Genomic DNA, 11,033 nt, shown 5'->3' on the forward strand with positions numbered 1-11,033 from the left:
TAGCGGAAAGATTAGTCCTCACCCTCCCTGATTTGTCTGAGCATTTGACACAATAGACCATGCTATATTACTTCACCGTCTCCAGCATGTATTTGGCATTCATGGTACAGCCTTACTGTGGTTCAAGTTCTTCTTAGTCAACAGGACACAAATTGTATCTGGAAATGGAATACACTCCAGCCAATTTGATGTATGTTGTGGTGTTCCACAGGGGTCTGTTCTTGGACCTGTTCTCTTCATTCTGTACACTCAGTCGCTCTCAAGTGTCATAGATCATCATCCAGTGTCTCACCAATTGTACGCTGATGAGACCCAAATATACAAATCTAGCCACCCAACTGAAGTTGATGCTACCATTCAAGGTGTAGAGAGGTGCATTTCTGATGTGAAATCATGGATGACACGTAAAAAGCTGCAGATGAATGATGATAAAACTGAGGCCATTCTGATCACAACACAAAGACTTTCTCATTCACATCCTTTACCTCAAACAATAAATATCAGCAACGCGAACATTAAATTCACACAATCATTATGCAACCTAGGTATTACTCTGGACAGTATTCTCACATTGCACCAACATGTCATCAACATATGCAAGGCTGCATATTCTGAGCTGAGATGCATCAGGTCAATTTGCAAATATCTTTCAGCTGATGTCACTAAAACACTTGTGTGTTCAACAGTACTTTCAAGACTGGACTATTGGAACTCAATTATGTCTGGTTCATCTCAATATCTTCTCCGGAAACTTCAAAAAGTTCAAAACACAGCTGCTTGGATCATACGTAGAGTATCAGGATCAGAGCACACATCCCCGCTGCCCTGTACCCTTCACTGGCTATCCATTCGATCCAGAATCAAACACAAAATTTGTTCTCTGTGCTACGTTTCACTGTCGGACTCTAGTCCAACATACCTATCCGACCTCACCCATGTGTATACACCAGCAAGATACTTACGTTCCTCTTCTGACAATCGTATATTCATTATTCCCACTATGAAAACAAAATCATATGGACAGCATTCTTTTGCATACCAGGGCCCAGCAACGTGGAATGTATTGCCATTGAGCTTAGACACAAAGACATAGTGATCACATTCAAGAAGGCTCTCAAAACTCACTTCTTTCATCTGCATGAAAAAACTTAAAGACCTAATAATGTTTCCTACCTTAAATATTCTCAGTATTTTTATTTATTTATTTATTTTAATTTTTTTGTTGTTTATTTAATGTTTTCTCATTTCATGGTGTTTGTTTTTGTAATCATATCATTATATGTTTTTTATCTTATAGGTGTTGTCTAATGTTGTAAAGCGCTTAGAGCTTCTAAAGATTAGGCGCTATACAAAGTCCTCATTATTATTATTATTATTATTATTATTATTATATACAGCAGTTGACATTACGCGTCTACTACCTTGTAATTGGAAGAAAATCCAACGTTCGGATTGATTTTTTCTTTGTTTTGGATTAGTGGAGAAGTTGCATTGTTTTACCAATTCTAAAGAAACCATGTAAAGATGAGGTCTACTGTAGAAACTTCGACCCTTGTTTCGAACTTGTCATTTAGCCCAGTTTGCCTAGCACATACAAATACATAATTTGATCTGACCTAGATTATAGAAACGAATATATGGAAGAAATGATTTACGTGGAAAGGCACACGAGTGGGCCTTACTCTACGGAATTCGATGAGAAGAAGAGCAGTGAAGTGGTGCGGTGTGTGTTAAATAATCTTTGGTTACCAGCTTCATAGCCAACCAGGTCTATCGAAAACAGAGATACTAATCTTAATTCCCAATTTTGAGCCACATTATAGATTGGACAAAGAAAGATTAGTGTGAGAACATTTTGTTGGTGAAAAGACGTTTTCTTAATACCGTGAATGAATTATATAAAATTCTATTTTTGGAAGCGAAGATAGAATGGGAAAAAACCTGTTAGCTAAAATATAGAAATTTAGAAGATTTTTTAAATATATCATGAATTCAATTTACAAAACATTTTTTAAAAGGTTCTTAAAATATAAAACTGAATTTCAAAGTTATAAAATGATACATATAGGAAAAATAACCACATAAAACATATAACAATTGGAAGTTATCCGAGTAATACTAATTACAAATCTTTCGCTTATATCACGTTTGCAACTGAGCAGCAATTCAAGTGGAGGTATTAGGTTGGGCATGTACGCAAGCAAACACACGGAAAGCTGGGAAACCAGAACATATAAGGTGGGTCTGGAATTAGAGGCAGTTATTTTAAGCATGTTCAAAACGGATCGCTCTCTGAGGAAAAAGAAAGAAAGCAAAACAAGATATTAAGTAATTCTTCCGGAAAGAACATCTCAACTTTAGCAAGGGCAATATTGTTTATAGGGACACAGCCTGATGGAAAATAATCTGGATATTATTTGTTTTCATTTGTATATATATATATATATATATATATATATATATATATATATATATATATATATATATATATATATATATATATATATAATGACTGTCAGAATAAAAAAGGAATTGCTTGCTTGTCCTTTTTAAAGGAATTTTAAACCCTGTACACACAATATCAAGTTTATAAGAAGAAGCACAAGAAGTTGTAAAGTGAATCATGTTGTACTAGTAAACGTGCTAGTAACAATACTACATGGTTAATTCCCAAAGATATGCATTAACAATACCCTATTTCCCACCACTGATTTTGTGATCTCTAAAACATGATGTAGCAACAATACTACATAGCTCTAGGCACTGATTTGTTTTCTTCAAAATCTGATGTAGTAACAATACTACATAGCCTTCCACCAAACCCATGTAGTAACAATACCCTATTTCTAGGCATTGATTTGTTTTCTTCAAAATCTGATGTAGTAACAATACTACATAGCCTTCCACCAAACCCATGTAGTAACAATACCCTATTTCTAGGCATTGATTTGTTTTCTTCAGATTCTGATGTAGTGACAATACTACATGGCTCTCCACCAAACCCATGTAGTAACAATACCCTATTTCTAGGCACTGATTTGTTTTCTTCAAATTCTCATGTAGTGACAATACTACATGGCTCTCCACCAAACCCATGTAGTAACAATACCCTATTTCTAGGCACTGATTTTGTGATCTCCAAAGCCTGATGTAGTAACAATACTACATAGCTCTCCACCATACCCATGTAGTAACAATACCCTATTTCTAGTGCACTGGTTTTGCGATTTCCAAACCTGATGTAGTAACAATACTACATAGACTTCCACCAAACCCATGTAGTAACAATACCCTATTTCTAGGGCACTGGTTTTATGATTTCCAAGCCTGATGCAGTAACAATGCTACACAGCCATCCACCAAACCCATGTAGTAATATTACCCTATTTCTAGGCACTGATTTTGTGATCTCTAAAACCTGACGTAGGAACAATACAAGATAGCTCTCCACCAGACCCATGTAGTAGCAATACACTATTTCTAGGCACTGATTTGTTTTCTACAAAATAGTAACAATACTACAAAGCCTTCCACCAAACCCATGTAGTAACAATACCCTATTTCTAGGGCACTGGTTTTGTGATTTCCAAGCCTGATGTAGTAACAATACTACATAGCCTTCCACCAAACCAATGTAGTAACAGTACCCTATTTCTAGGCACTGATTTCGTGATCCCAAAGCCTGATGTAGTAACAATACTACATAGCTCTCCACCAAACCCATCTAGTAATATTACCCTATTTACATGTGACATTGTAAAGCAGAGTCTGTGATCTCCAAAATATGATGTAGTAACATGCTACATTGTCAATCACCAAATTTGTGTAGTAAGATTACTTTATTTCTAGGTCACATTGTAAAACTAATTGTCTTTATTTCCAAAACTTGATGTAGAGATAATACTACATTGTTCATTTAGTTGTATTACCCTATTTCCATTTAACAGTGTAACACTAACTTATTTGATTTGCAAAACCTGATGTAGTAAAAATACTACATCGTTAATTCCAAAGCACAAATAGCAACATTACCCTATTTGCATTGTAACAGTATACCATTCATTTGGTTGTTTAAAATATCTGATGTGAGATTACTAGATCCATGCCTCACACTGCCTCCAGAATATAAAAAAAAATATGTGTTGTTATTCCTATATGACTTGAACTTTGTGTTTAATATTAGTTGTAAATGCTTATTATACTATTATATTACTCTACTGATTATCAAATGTACTACCCTCCCAAGTGGAGACTGCCCATGGTAGTAATAATATAATCCATCATATGCCTATGTGTAAATTATGAAAATTCCATCCTTGGCTCAGAATTTAAAGTGGTACACAAGGTTGTGCTGAGTGTTTGATGCAGATCTGTAATCCCAAGGGGAAAATTTCTATCCCAGATCAAAGCACAACGATTATTATTTTCTGACACATTTTAATCAAAATGGGGGTCCATGTCAAAAAGGCGTACTGTTAATATTGCAGTAACTTTGAAACTTTCATTACCTAATGATAGAGCTTAAAAAGTTAGATTTACACTGAACTATTCAGTGGAAACGTTCAGTGATGTTCCTTTTAGCTTTCAAAGAACACAAACACAGTAGTTAAATGATACACATATGAAGAGGTCACAAAAATAAGTCCACTTTTATTGATAAGATTAATCAAGATGGACAAAAATAATGACATAGTTCTCATTCAACTTTGAGATACAATTGATTTACCCTTCAGAAAAAATACAATAAGAATGTATATTTTATAAACAAAACAACAATTACAACAGCAGCTTTTTCAGCTTAAAATACTTGTTTTGACTACTGGGAAAATATGTTCAGGTGATGATGCAAATGAAGACATATTTGATATTTTGTGTGCTCCCAGTAAATGTTGTTGTTGTTGTAGGGTTTAACGCCATTTTTCAGCACACGATAGGCTATACATGGCGGCCAGTATTAATGGTGGAGGAAGAACCCGGGAAATCCCCGAAAAGAACCACCGACCCTCGAGAAGCTACTGGCAAGCTTTCTCACATACCCACATTGGCCGCCCAGTAAATGTGTATATGAATGTGATAATATCACTATATTGCCAAACATACCATATACCTAATTAAATTTAAGGTGATTCCTGAATACATTTACATATCATTTGATATTTGCTTATGCCAAGAGGTGCTAATGTTAAATGTGACTAGTTATAGATTTTATTTTGAAATAATATCTGGATACAAAGAAAGATGTCACCCCTACATCAAGTTTGTCATCCTGAAGATCATGCTAAGCCTTCTTTCCATGATCAATGCATAGATAGATAGCTGACAAGTGTGTCACTTTAAACTGAATAATGAACATTTGTTCCAGATAATAAGGATGTTCCATTAAAAAATATGTGGAACAAAGGGAAGGCACTTTTAAAGTGGGGAACTCACCCATAGATGCTATTTAGAAATTTCTTATAATTTTAATATGAACACTTTGAAATCAAAGTACCATGGCATATATTTTTTAAAAACTGCCTTCCCTGGGTACCATGTATGTTTAAATGGAACAGCCCTAATGGTTATAATAGCGCAATCATATCTTTGTAAAGAAGCAACCAGTAACAAGTGTGCATATACTGTCTTCACAAAATAGTACAAAATACTTCCTATAGAGATTGTCATAAGTTTAATATTTTAGCATTAAAGATTGAAAAAGTTTGTAAGTTTTGCCCAAAACAGTGATGTCTTGAAAGAATCAAATCCATCTCAAAAGGAAAATAAATCACACAGATCGTACAGCAATTTACATATGATTAATATCAATTTTGCAGTTTTGTGCCACAGTGTTAGACTTATTTTAAATAAATTTTTATTCTAGTTTCCAGCCACTTCTTGTTAATATTTTTCATTGAAATTATATCTTTGGTGACATGTCCAAACAATTTACATGCTAGATAAGCTGTATATATAATATGTTTGCCTTTCTAATCTAGCTTCATTGACATTTTGCTGTATGCCAATTTCTCTTTTTGCACTTTTGCTATTGGTTCTTTACAAAATATAAAGTGTTTTCATCTGAAAAAATGGCCAGATACAAAAATTTGTGGGTGTATTCAACAAGAGCTAACTCTTGGCCTGTGCTTTCTGATCCTTTTCCTTCCTGCAATCAAAGATAGAAAAGAATTAATTTGTTACTTCTAATCTAAAAACCAACTGCATAAAATCTGTGAAGATGAAATAATTAAGGATATAATCTTGAGAAACATACACTTTAAAACATATATTTGTTGAATTTTCAGTCACAAATGTCCTAAAGACAGAAGGCTCATAGACCCACTACATGAATGAGTAAACCTCTGTAAACTTACATCGGCATAAAGAAACATATCATGGGGATAAATGTTAGGCCTTATTGATTTGTATTGAATTGTACAATGGAATTTAATAAAGTTAGTCAGAATCATGCCGAAAAATCGCTAACATTTATTTGCAAAATTATAAGCAAAATAATGTGTGCATTTGGAATTAAGCTAACAAAGTACACCGCTCCCTCAATAACTCATGCCCTGATAACTTGCAAACCCGCATATTATTAATTCCAATTAATTAATTTGTAACACGTGATAGGTTGTTGAAACCAGTTGGAACGATCTTTCATATGTTGGACATTTTGAAAATAAATGTTATTTAAACAGAATAATGAACAAGTTCATTAGAAAAAGCACGTTATTAAAAATGAATGTAAAATGAGGAATTGGTCAATAAACAGCACAGTTCCATAACACTGCTCCCCCCCACCAGTTTTCTTGATATCAAAGGGATTTTTTTCTCAATTTTTGGAGTTCCCTTGGTAACTCACATCCTGCTTAAAGTGTGGTCTATGTTTGTGGACCTCATTATGAAGTACTTTTATAATCATTTATCCAATATATATAAAATTATGTCTTTTGTATTCTTCCTACCAGTGTCCAATATTCATAGCATATATTGAAGAGGTTCTTTTTTACTTAATTCTCCACAAATGCTTCAAATATGAACAAATATATGGTCGAAGTATTTAACATTACTGGACTTGCAACTGTGTATCTTTCATAATGACCAAACAGAGAATATCTTCCAACTCTTATTACCCAGCCTAATGATGTTATTGTCTTTTAGACTAAGGGTCTGTTTGGGGTATTATTGTGGTACTAGTCACAATACATCAAATTCGTATATAAAATACCTTGAAAGAATATTTACTGATATCTATAAGGCCTTTCTTAAGCTTAAACTCAATCTGCAACTCAGTTAAAGCCAACACATTTTACATACATAACTGATATAGCTAATCACATCTACTGTATAAATTGAAAACAAACAGTATGACTTGGAAAATCTCATATAAAATATTCATCCATCTTTAAAAGAAAGTAATTTACTAGTTTAGAATTAACCAGTTTGATGTCATTTTGTTTATGGAAATTACATTATATAAGATTAAAAAAGTCAACTGAAAATATAACTATCAAATTAAAAGAAAATATTAAATCAATTGTCAAATATCATGACATTGAAAACATACCTTTGCATGTTGTCTGACTGCTGTTGCATATATTGGAAGTATCTTCTTTTCTGTCATCAATACATCTTTCAAAACAAAAATATTGTCTTTTATCCCCCACTTATCTTTCTGTGCCATTTCGCTCTGCTGTTTATTGGTGTGATCCCTCTCAGACTTGTATCAAAGAAGGGCCCCCCTATGTCACTTCACTAAGGATGGAGTTTCAAAAATGACCAGGCAAAATGATATCAGTTTGCCTTTTATGAGAAACCCAATTACTGGACTGGAGGACATGAAGGCTATCATATTTCAGATTATCAATGTCAGTTTGTTGGAATCCAATTGACTGTAATTGCTACAAAGAGAAACCTGTTGATATGTGATTCTGCAGCTGTTCCCCTGTAGCTGTGCAGGGTCACCTGAATGGGGAGTTTTGAGAATTAGATTTTGAAAATAAAAACATTTTAGCACAATTAAGCAAGAACAATTGGGGAAGACAGATTATAAGTTGTCGGCTGAGTGATATACCATACCTTATCTTCATTCTATATTCAGAGTGATGCTCTTTTCAAATGGAGAGGGTTAACATTAGAGGCACAATGGTTCGAACACTGACTCTGTTCAACACTGACCCATGGGAATTAGTTAATGAAGATATCCTTGACACACAGGGTGTTAGGCTGAAAATTAGTTCAGATGTTAGTACAAGTATCAACCACAGTTATCTCTAATCTGTGTTACTAAATATATTTGCTGGTCCTGATTGTCCAATGATACATCAATCTCTGTTAATTATCATAGCACCTGCCTTAGTTGCATGGTTTTCAAAGCATCAGTGCTTGTAGTTACCAGTCAGCCTTTGTTTAGAGAAGATGACAATAAAGATCTAAACATAATCAACAATTTCATGTGCATGACTCCCTACACCTGTATAAAAATGTACAATAAATAACAGATTGGAACTTGCTGTTTAGTAAAGGCATTCAAGTAAAAGCTGTCAGAACCATATTGAATTATTTTCAAGCAAGTATGTCAGGCATAACCACTTACATACAGAACCATGTCTAGTCTAATATGATTGTCATACCAAAATTTTTTATGCCAAAAAACACTCAGCTCTCACAAGTTTTGTGTACCCATTCCTCTCTCTCTCTCTCACTGATTTATGCTCCAGTATAAACAAAATAAGCATCGTACTCAAATTTATAATGCTGTAGCTATTATTTTTTCAAACTGTATGACATTTTCTGCATCAGTGTGCTTCTAGCAAACACGCTTGCAGACAACAATATCTTGCTACAATAAATGATTATGTATAGTAACAATATAGTAATTTTCATTGGTTCAGTTTATTTAATGCAATTTCATGTAGCAAACTGTATCTTTTCCTCTAAACAGTGCTGATGTCATAAACTATCCTAACAAATAGGTTTAAGATTGTGTCTTGTCAGTTTTGCAAGCAAATCATAGATCACTTCTCTATCCAAATGTAAAAATTATATGAAAATATATCCAAGAAGGTCAGTCTCATGATAGCTTATAACTATGTTTTAAAAAAGTGTTTTTTTCTGATGCATTTAAAGGTTTGAACCGAAGTCTAATCTCAATTTCCTCTAATCTCTCTATCTTGAACCCAAATAACATTCAATTCTAAATGTTTTGGGTTTTGTGATGGCTATTTTATGTCATATGTATTAGTACTGTATTGATTACCTGGAATGGCTGCTGATCATTCAGATATTAATGCTAATCATATAAAAAATTGGTAACAGTGAGTTACCCCTCAACCTTACTTCATAACACTAAGCATATTTAGCTAGCTGTACAAATTGTACATACAGATTGAAAATTTGCATAAAATGTCTCACTCAGTCTGGATTTCTCCAAAAGCCTGTGATGAAATGAAGTAGTCTAATTAATATATTTGCCATGGAAAAAACCAAATGCATTACATGTCCCATTGTCTGCTATTCTTAGATATAATACAAATTAATATTAATACTATCTTTGCTCATACTGTATGCAGTGGTAACATTATATCTTATGGTTTGTGTGTCTACTAGTCATTTTAAAACTAGACAGGCACAAGTTTTAAAACTTTGCAGTGATTCTGAAAATCACGGTATCATTGTTACTTATTATTGCATGCAATGGTGGATAAAACAGTGAACTAATTCTTAGGTATGATACAGAGTAATATTAATAATATATTTGCTCATACTGTATGCAGTAGTATGTAGTAATATGATATCTTAAGGTTTGTGTGTCTACTAGTCATTTTAAAACTAGACATGCACAAGTGTTATAACTTTGCAGTGATTCTGAAAATCATGGTATCATTGTTATTGATTATTGAATGCAATTGTGGATAAAACGGCGAACTAATTAAAGGTATTATACATGCCTGAACTTCATGCAAACACAAGAGTATATTACTACATTTGTGTCAGCAGGAGTAACATATATGTTTCACTTGATTTTAGAAATTGAATTTGCTGTAATTCTCACCATTTTACAGTCTGTACATGTTTTGTAGATTGCAATTAACCGTTTATTGTTTTCTAATGAATTATGGACTTCCACTTAAGTAATTTACTGCAAGCTGACTGTTACTCTTAGTACAATGTGACTCACTCTTTACTGCACACTGCTCCAATGGCCTAGTGGTAAGAGCATCCGTCTTGGATACGGGAGGTCAATGGTTAAATCCCCAGCCGAGTCAAACCAAAGACTTACAAAAATGGTTCTAACAGCTGCCTCACTTGGCTCTCAGCATTAAGAGGTTAGTGATAGGACTAGTTGGCCTGGTGTCAGGATAATGTGACATGATGCCCCAGTGCTCGACATCACTATAAACTGCTACACTACAGACATCATAGCGGCATGACTGTAAAATTGTTAAAGCTACATTAAAAATCCAAATGACACACACACACACACTTTAGTGCAATGTGACTTTCACTCTTTACTCCAATGTGACTGTCACTCTTTACTTCAAGGAGACTTGCTCTTTACTGCAGTTTGACCATCACTTTTTAATAAGTGTGACTGTCACTTCTGGTGCAATGTGACTGTCACCTTTTACTGCAGTGTGACCCACTCTTGGTGCAGTGTGACTGTCACTCTTTACAGCAATGTAATATACACCCTTGGTGCAATGTAACTGTCACTCCTAAGCTGTAATGTGACTGTCAATCTTTACTGCAATGTGACTGTCACTTTTGGTGAAATGTGTCACTCTTTACTGCAGTGTGACTGTCACTCTTGGTGAAATGTGTCACTCTTTACTGCAGTGTGACTGTCACTTTTGGTGAAATGTGTCACTCTTTACTGCAGTGTGACTGTCAATCTTGGTGAAATGTGAGTGTCACTCTTTACTGTAGTGTGACTGTCAATCTTTACTGCAATGTGACTGTCATTCTTGTTGAAATGTGACTGTCATTCTTTACTGCAATGTGACTGTCACTCTTGGTGCAATGAGACTGTCTCTTTTGGCAGATACACATAC

Source organism: Sinohyriopsis cumingii, chromosome 14 (genome assembly GCF_028554795.1).
Source record: "Sinohyriopsis cumingii isolate HCF-2022 chromosome 14, ASM2855479v2, whole genome shotgun sequence".
Taxonomy (NCBI): domain Eukaryota; kingdom Metazoa; phylum Mollusca; class Bivalvia; order Unionida; family Unionidae; genus Sinohyriopsis; species Sinohyriopsis cumingii.